This window comes from Aythya marila, assembly GCF_965140915.1.
Source record: "Aythya marila genome assembly, chromosome: Z".
Classification (NCBI taxonomy): Eukaryota; Metazoa; Chordata; class Aves; order Anseriformes; family Anatidae; genus Aythya; species Aythya marila.
The window spans coordinates 67,154,554-67,164,686 of NC_139080.1; the positions used below are offsets into that span (position 1 = coordinate 67,154,554).

Consider the following 10,133-nt stretch of genomic DNA (forward strand, 5'->3'; position numbering starts at 1 on the left):
CTTACAAGGTCCTAGCGATATTGATAGGCATGAATTTACCTTGCAACAGATGGTTAATTTGGAAGATGATTTGTAAGGTGCTGTTACGATACTGTAAATCTATGACAGTTTGAATACTCTCAGTTAAGCAGATCTTACCTTTCAGTTTGTGGGGTGGAGAATCCTGTGTTGGTAGGGAAAATGTCAAATGATGGAGAGTCCTATTGTATGAAAGAACGTTAAGTCAGTTAAATAATCAGGTCTTCTCTCCTCTGATAATTTTTCCAAAATTCTGACAAATTTTTAATTGTGTTCTTGAGGGTAGCATTTCTTTCTGATATGTAATGTTTTCCTTTCTGAAGAGCAATATATCTGAAGTCTACTGACAGACACAGATGAAATTCGATTGGGTTTCAGGCCAACTTTATAAACTGTCACCTGGGTCCATTTGAACTGAAAAGAACGTTCTGATCTTCATCTAAAAACCTGTTATTATAAAAGACTATTTTATATCATGGAATCACAGAATCACAGACTGGTTGAGTTTGAAAGGTAAGTCTGGAGGTCATCTTATCCAACACCACTGTGCAGGCAGGGCCACCCAGACCAGGTTGTCCAGGACTGTGTTTAGGTGGCTTTTGAAAATCAACAACAGAGACTCCACATCTCTGACCAATTTGTTCCGTATGCCATTAAACATTCACTGACAAATATTTCACTCGATGGTATACACAGTCTATGGTAATACCATCTTCTGATCTTTGCCTGTGATTCCTCACTCTGCAGTACAAGTAAGTACACAAACTGTAAGAAGAAAATAATTTCATGAATTATTTTCATTATGGGCTCTGGCTTCAGATCCTATAGAGGATTGCTGTGGGAAGTTCTCTGTTCTTTTGAACCACTCACTGTGAAGTTGATCATAGAATCATAGATACAATAGAAGGAAGGGATGCCATCCTAAGGGACCTGGACAAGCTTGAGAAGTGAGCCCATGTGAACCTAATGAAGTTCAACAAGTCTAAGTGTAAGATGTTACACCTGGGTTGGGGCAATCCCAGATATGAGTACAGACTGGGAGAAGAACTCATTGAGAGCAGTCCTGCAGAGAAAGACTTGGTAGTTCTAAGGGATGAAAAGCTCGACATGAGCCAGCAGTGCGTGCTTGCAGCCCAGAAGGCCAACTGCATCCTGGACTGTGTCACCAGAGGGGTGGCAGGCAGGTCAAAGGAGGGGATTGTCCCACTCTGCTCTGCCCTTGGAGGGCCTCACTTGGAGTACTGCATCCAGACCCCAGCAAAAGAAGGGTGTGGGGCTGTTAGAACAGGTCCAGGGGAGGGACATGAAGATGATCAAGAGGCTCAAGCACCTCTCTTACGAAGAAAAACTGAGAGCTGGGGATGTTCAGCTACAGGAGAAGGCTCTAGGTTGACCTCATTGCATCTTTTCACAGAATCACAGAATCACAGAATTGTCTAGGTTGGAAGAGACCTCAAAATCATTGAGTTCAACCTCTGACCTAACACTAACAAGTCCTCCACTAAACCGTATCGCTAAGTTCAACATCTAACCATCTTTTAAAGACCTCCAGGGATGGTGACTCCACCATTTCCCTGGGCAGCCCATTCCAATGTCTAACAACCCTCTCAGTAAAGAAGTTCTTCCTAATATCCAACCTAAAACACTCCTGGTGCAACTTTAGCCCACTCCCCCTCATCCTGCCACCAGGCACGTGGGAGAATAGACCAACCCCCACATCGTTACAGCCTCCTTTAATGTACTTATAAAGAGCGATAAGGTCACTCCTGAGCCTCCTCTTCTCCAGGCTGAACAAGCCCAGCTCCCTCAGCCTCTCCTCGTAGGACTTGTTCTCCAGACCACTCACCAGCTTCATCGCTCTTCTCTGGACTCGCTTGAGCACCTCGATATCCTTCTTGTAGCGAGGGGCCCAAAACTGAACACAGTATTCGAGGTGAGGCCTCACCGGAGCTGAGTACAGGGAGACAATCACTTCCCTAGCCCTGCTGGCCACACTGCTTCTTATACAAGCCAGGATGCTGTTGGCCTTCTTGGCCACCTGAGCACACTGCTGGATCATATTCAGCCACCTATCAACCAATACTCCCAGGTCCTTCTCCACCTGCCAGCTTTCCAACCACTCCTCTCCCAGAGTGTAGCCCTGCTTGGGGTTATTGTGCCACAGGTGCAGGACCCGGCACTTGGCCTTGTGGAACTTCATGCAGTTGACCTCAGCCCATTAGTTCAGCCTATCTAGATCCTCCTGCAGAGCCTTCCCACCCTCGAGCAGATCAACACACGCACCTAACTTGGTGTCATCTGCAAACTTACTGAGGGTGCACTCAATGCCCTCGTCCAGATCATCGATGAAGATATTAAAGAGGACAGGCCTCAGTACTGAGCCCTGGGGAATGCCACTAGTGACCGGCCTCCAACTGGATTTGACTCCATTCACCACAACTCTTTGGGCCTGGCTATGCAGCCAGTTTCTAACCCAACGAAGCGTGCGCCAGTCCAAGCCACGAGCAGCCAGTTTCTTGAGGAGAATGCTGTGGGAAACGGTGTCAAAAGCCTTACTGAAATTAAGGTAGACCACATCCACAGCCTTTCCCTCATGCACCAAGGGCGTCACTTTGTCATAGAAGGACATCAGGTTCGTCAAGCACGACCTGCCTTTCATAAACCCATGCTGATTGGGCTTGATCACAGTTCTCTCAGTATCCTCAGGTGGATCCCATCTGGCCCCATCGATTTGCATATATCCAAGAAATCATACTTATTTCAGTACTTATAGGGGGCTTATTAAAAAGATGGAAACCAACTTTTTCACGGTCAGATAATGAAAAATGGGAATGGTTATAAACTAAAAGAGGGGAAATTTAAATTAGAAGTTAGGAAGAAACTCTTCACTCAGAGTGTGGTGACACATTGGAACAGGTTGTTCAGAGAGGTTGTGGATGCCCCATCCCTGGAGTTATTCAAGTCCAGGTTGAATGAGGCCCTGGGCAACATGATCTAGTGGGTGACATCCATGGCAGGGAGGTTGGAACTAGTTGGATGTCACCCACTAGACCATGTAGATCATTTTATTAATTTTAGACTAAGTCTCACCCATCAGTGTTGAAATTTAGTCTACAGTATGTGGTCACATACATGTATAACAAATATGCAGAACAGGTGGGTTGAAAACAAAAGTTGAGAAGTTAATTCTTAATTCTGAGGGCTTGTGTTCCTGCATGAAATTAAATGAAACAATACATTTCATTTATGAAGGCTTCAATTAAGAGAGCTTTAATTCAGAATATCAAAGCTTCTCTAAAAATCCATTTTCAAACCTGTTCTCTGCTAAATTTTAAAGCCCTAATAACAATTCAAGGTTTTCTTTCTGAGACCTTCCAGTTCAAATTTTCAAAGTAACAGACATAGTTAATGAAACATCTTTTTCATTTTTTTTAAAGAACTCTTACATATTTTTTTCAGCTCTAGATTTGTCACAATGGCTTATATATTGAGTAGGAAATACAGTTGAATTCAAACATAAATTCTAGCTGATACACTGCTACAAATTTTGAAAATCTGAGAAAGATATTTATTAGTTCTGCATGTTTATATTGTATATTTATTTTATTTTATTTTATTATTTTATTTTATTTTATTTTATTTTATTTTATTTTATTTTATTTTATTTTATTTTATTTTATTTTATTTTATTTTATTTTATTTTATTTTATTTTATTATTTTATTTTTATTTATTTATTTTTTCCCCCTCCCTTTCCCCTCCTGTAGGGAGATTTGGGTGTTGAATGCATACAATGAGTCTGACTGATGACATATTTTGTAGTGAGAAGAGTCTCCAAAGTAAGAAAATCAGGACTGCGAAGTTCCATGCAACAAACTGAGATACATTGGGTGATGTAGACTAGCTTTATATTGTTCTTTGTTAGACAATGTCAGAATGGCAGAGGCCATCCTCCCACTAGGGTGTCTCAGTTAACTTCTAATTTTGATTTCGTGCCTGTGCAGACTATGCTTGCACGTCTGTGTATTCCCAGAGGAATGGGAGTTGTGAGAGTAGAGGGTTGTGAGATTACAGCTGTCAGTTCTGCTGAAGCATGGTAGCTAAGTGGGGCTTCAATAAGCTATTCAGTTGGAAGCCACTCAGCAACATCTGGTAGCTGCTTTAACTGGATGGCTATATTACTTCCCACCCCCCCACTCTCCCATTTTAGAAAAACAAAGGTAGTTCTGCATCTTTTTGTTAACTGCCTTAAATGTGACTTTCACACCTGATGCTTCCTTTTCTTATTTCTGCCATTACTCTCCTTGTAATTATTTTAAATAGGCTCTTATTCCCTAGATCCCAGATCTCTGTCAAACAGGAGGTGGTGTTAGATACATGCTAACTTAGGTACATACAAACTTATATGAAGCTGTCAAAATGCTAGTCATTTACTGCAGTTTCTGTTACAATATGTTTTATTAAACATAAGCTATTAAATTATCTGTTACTGTCTCTTTGCTGAAAACTGCAAAGAAATGCAGTCATTTTCAGTGACTTTTAATAAAAACTGAAGAATGATGATTACGGTTTTTAAGTACTTGTACTATAGCCCAGCACACCACTTAGGTAATTGCACTGTGTGTGTTTTGTTCATTTCTTGATTGTCAAGAGGTGACTTTACAATGCTCATACTGTTGAACTTAAAGCAATAAATTGGATTGTTCTTGGAAAATGGCATTGGTTTGTTTTTTATTGAGTTTTGACTATGCAGTGTTTTCTGCTACCATATTTAAAAGGTTATTCATATAAATGTAAACAGTGTTATACAGTGATGAACATTACCTATGAGACCTGAACTGACATGTAACTCTTCTGACACTGACTTTTACTATAAATTCACAACACAGACTGAGAACCTTGGAAATTCATTTATTGTTTGAATGAATAGTGCCTGTCTATGAGTAAAAAGGCAGTATTACATAAGTACTGAAGTAATTGTCATTTCATAGAAATGTGTAGTTTGACACAAAACCCAATGGTTATGATTTCTATTCTCTGTTCTTATTCATATATAACATGCCTGAACCTTAAAGTAAATATTGGTGCTATGTGTCTACACAAAGTACAATCTAAAAAGTTTGTTTAAATGTCTTAGGTAAAACTTCTGTGACTCACACTAAAAAATTAAATCCATTAGAATACTTTATAGATGACTTTTCTTTTTCTTTTTCTTTTTCTTTTTCTTTTTCTTTTTCTTTTTCTTTTTCTTTTTCTTTTTCTTTTTCTTTTTCTTTTTCTTTTTCTTTTTCTTTTTCTTTTTCTTTTTCTTTTTCTTTTTCTTTTTCTTTTTCTTGTTTGTGTAATTGTCTGTTTCCAAAGCACTTTCATTTTGTCTTCAGAAGGGTGAGAAATCTTTGCAAGCTGGCCAGATCCCAGCATTATATAAGAACCTTGGACTTCCTGGGCTGCTTTAGACCTGTCTATCCAAAGCCCCATTACAAACAGGGAGTACCCATGAAATAAGATAACGGAACAGATATATCGTAATATTATTTATTCAGAAACCAGAGATTGGCTGCTCAGGAACTTCCTGCACCTGAAGTTTCTTTCTGAGCAAATTTAAGAAGTTAGGAAGAAACTCTTTCAAGGATAATCCCCAGTAGGCTTTCTAAACCTTCCATCAGAAAGAAAGGTAATGGACATTATTAATGGAGTGATATAGGTCAAGGTAAACTTGTGGACTAACAGTTTGAAGATTTTGTATTGTGGTTCTGCCTTTCTTCAGCCATGTCTTCACACCTTCTTTCTGCAACCAAATCTCTTCCTATGTTGGTATATTTAAAAACAACAATATATTTTAAATTATGTTTAGTTTATGATTTATTTATTTATATTATATATAAGAATATATATAAATAAATAACTAAATATATAACTATATTTAGTTATTATTTAGTTTATTATTTAGTTAAATTTAGTTAATTTAAAATTGCATTGTTTTTAAGTTCTGTTTTTTAGTGAACAAAGAAAATGTCCTAGTATATATCTGAAAGAACAAGCTATGCAAATGGAGGAAATTAAAGGAACTAGTGATGGAGGGAGGAAACTAGGCTGATGTAAGTAGATAATATATAACCAATATATAGTATAAATAGTATAGTACAATATATAGTACAGTACAATATGTGGTATGGTATGGTATGGTATGGTATGGTATGGTATGGTATGGTATGGTATGGGTTGGGTTGGGTTGGGTTGGGTTGGGTTGGGTTGGGTTGGTATGGGTTGGTATGGGTTGGTATGGTATGGGTTGGTATGGGTTGGTATGGTATAGTAAAGTAAAGAACAATTAAAGAATCAGTTCATATCATCCCTTTAACAATGTAACAAATGTATGATATTTAGCTAGAATAATTAACATCAGTTAACAAAAATGTGTTTTTAAGTATTTTGTATTGTTTTTGCGTTTATATTTTTGTCCATAAACTTAGCTTTAGTTACAGTGAAATGTAATTAAGACATATGCCAGGTCATATTTCTCTAAAAGACAGGGGTTCTTCTGTCCTTTCTCTTTTTTTTTTTCTATTTTTTTTTCCTTTTATCATTTTATTTTCCTTTTTGACCCCCTTTCCTTTTTTTTTTTTTTTTTTTTCCTTTTTCGTTTTTTTTTTTCTTTTTCTCTCTCTCTCTCTCTCTTTTTTTTTTTTTTTCACTGTATAAACAAGTTGCTTTATGTTTTTTTTTGCTGTTTTTATCCTAAACTATATATACCTAAGATGAGTTAGAAACTAGATGAATCTATAACTTTGCAGTTACTACTTTCCAGTAAATGAGATTTCTACCTAGTCTTTTCACTGGGTTAGTGAGGATAATTAATTGATGAACCAATTTTCTTCCAGCAAGGAATGGCTAAGCATATACACTAAGCAGAGCGGGAATCAGATATTAAGACACTAATTTGCTATGAAAGTGCAGCACTTTGTGATGTACTGAACCCACTAAAGCCCCTGGCATTTAATTAATGTTATAGACATTATAACAGCTAGCTTTACACTAAGATTATAGAGGTATATAATACAAACATCATAGAATAAAACCTAAAAAGAAGTAAGTGTGATTTGTTCATTGTATTCATAATGAACTTTAAAGTAAAATGTATTTCACACCCTGGTTTTATTTTGATAAAGCAACTTTTACTACGGCTTTCCTGCAAACTTCTCGGAAATATTGAAAGATATAATTTCATTACATATAGCATTGCGTTGGGATCTGTTAGGCAATATATCTGCTTGAGTTTCTTCTATTGAGATTTTTTGGCAGCCATAGGTAATGAGTTTTTTTAATGTCCTTTCCTCCTTTGTAGGGTCAGATGGTTTTCAAAGCATGATAGGAAGGAATACCTACTCATTTATTTCTGTGTTTTATGTCTTTTGATTGAAATGAGTAGTTAGTGTTTCAGATTTGTATTGCATTTGGTATCTACTGTGCAGTTGAGTTGGACAGCTAATGAAACCAACAAAGGGGATGAACTAAAACCACATGAAACATGTCACTTATCTTTCCCCCATTTGTGTTTTTACAGTGATATGAGTTTGTTCATGCCTTTATCTTCCTACCTTTCCTGAATGTTATTACTGGACTACAGATATAAACTAGATACTTAGAGGTTTGCAGGGGTCAATTACTTTGAGAAAGAAGATGTCATGGGTAGGGACTTCTCATAAAATGGAGATTCACTCTATTCACTTAGGAGTTATTTTTCTCTTTGCTAATGCTCCTTTCTGAATGAAGGTTTTATTTATTTATTGTCCCTAGAGACAATAGATTCAAATTATCTAAATCTGTCTGAATTACTTTGTCTCTGTGCACTGAATATGTGAGCTCTGTGGACTCCTATGTGTGCTTCCCATGCCTCCTCTCTGCAGTCCTGGAGGCTGAATTTCTGTTATTTGTTACTGCAATGGACCATCCTGCATCAGATTTTCTACCCAGAGAAATTTGCTCTTTAGAGAGTTTTTATCACAGAGCCCAGACACACAAAATATTAAATAAACTATTTTGATGCCTGTGAAACAGGACCGCTATCCACCAACACATGACACCATGCAGAATCAGGACCTAAATACTTCATTAGAGGGTGGTTTTGGGATCTTGTTTCATTTCATCTTTAAACTAAATAAAAGTAAAATAAATAGTTTAAATGAATGCTATTGCTTCCTGTTTACAGCATTCTTCCCAGCATGGCTTTAAACATTTATTATTCTGTCCCTTTTAAGATATGCTGGCACATTTTTATGACTATGTTAAGCAAACCTTCAAGGCAGCAGACAAGACAGGATATTATTCTGAGATTAAGGAAGGAAAATGAGAAAAAGGGATATGAACAAAGAGCAGACTGGAAAGGAAGAGGATCTTATTCACTTTCCACTGCTGGAGCAAACTGCAGCCCCTATTGTGTGTGCTCTGAAAGTGATTATCTCCAGTCACTGAGTCTAATCTGCTGATTCACTGGCTTTTTCTCATCAGAAAGGAGACATTAAAAGCCATTAATATCCATTATAGCAAAGATCCACACCAAAAAGGCCATTAACTAATCTGTGTTAAAATATTTGTTGGATAAATTTTTCTTCCCAAACACATTTTGAGGTGATTATTTACTTGTTCATAATACTTTTTTTTTTTTTTTTTTTTTTAAGGGGGCTTCACAGCTATTGTGGAAATGAAATGTAGCTGGCACTGCAGATCTGTGTGCTATCACTTTGATTCCATGCATTGAAGGATTACGATTTTGAAACCACAGATGTCTGGGGCTTGGCTAATAACAGACAGGATTGTCAGCTGTCCTGTGTCAAGGATAACTGCATCTCCCTGGGAAACAGAGACTGAAGAGCCAGAGCTACATCTTCATGCTGTGAGATTTCTAATTAACTGCAGCACCCAAAACAGGCCAGTCTGAAATCAATATATTAAACCTCTATCAATGGAAAAAAAAATATATCTCAGACCCACTCCTAATTTAGCAAATGGAAAAATGTATTAGAATTAGAAAATTATATTTCATCATCTTGCAGAGCCTGCTCAATAGTTTTCTAGGATTTGTTAGGAATAAGCTTTGTTTCTCTGCAGTTTCACAGAAGTTGTTCCTCTCCATTTATCACACAGTTATTATATAAAATGCTTAAGTAATTGTGCTGTATAATAGGTAGCAGTTCCTGATGTGCATAACGTATGACAATGTAGAGAAAGCAATACAATGTTACAGCACAGTATCAGATTTTAGTCAGTTTTTGATTAGCGTTCAATAGACTTTTCAAAATCTCATGACAGTAACAACAGTCTGCTGTGCTAATGGGAGTGCATTCCCATGCCCTCCCCATGGTATTGCTGATGCGTGCCTCCTTTGGTCACCTCTTACATCACTGAGGAGCCCAGGCAGGTTTTTCAGCCTCTGTCCAAGCCCAGGCTGGACAGAAGTGAAACAGTATGTGACTTAGACTTTCAAATTCCTCCTGCAGCATTTAAGTTCATTTGAATCCATCAGTGCAGTGTTAGCTGTGTAACTGAAGATAGCCTGTATGTGAGTGCAAAATCATATAACCATTTGAGACCTTTATTTCTTGTTGCACTGTTGTATGTATTGTGTCCTGAATTTTGTAGTCTTCCTGCTTAGCCACATAGTTTGCTGCTATGACCATCTCTATCAATGGCTTTGCTCTGGATTTCTATTTCATCTGCATTTGAGAATTATTTGATTGTAGTTTCTCAAGTTGTTCATAGGATCAGCTTTAGTTCAATAGGAGATCACCTTTCCCTCCTGTTCAGGCCAACACCCTCAGGATGATGACACATTTCTAGATCAGCTATGTCAGTGAGCAACCTGAGAAGGCATTTCCCAGGAACTGGACCATGGAACCACTTCTCTGGAAGGAGTGACCCAACCTTTTTCAGAACTAAATGCATAATTCATTTCTTTCATTAAAACTCTCCTTAAGCAAGATTTTTTTCATTCTCTTCCCACCTATACAGTGGGAAGCAGATATGGATGCTATACCATATGCTTTCTTGTACACTTATAGACAAAGACTAAACATACCTATGTATCAATCAACCTACGTACCATCGGAGAAAACAGTG

At 37.6% G+C, this 10,133-nt stretch overlaps 1 long non-coding RNA gene across 1 annotated transcript; it reads left to right on the forward strand.

Moving 5' to 3' along the window:
* Positions 1–5,469: 5,469 nt before the first annotated feature.
* LOC309889686 lies at positions 5,470–8,933 on the forward strand. Its single transcript, XR_014319289.1, has 3 exons — positions 5,470–5,691; positions 6,005–6,115; positions 8,696–8,933. It is a non-coding gene; the product is annotated as an uncharacterized lncRNA (long non-coding RNA).
* Positions 8,934–10,133: the final 1,200 nt, after the last annotated feature.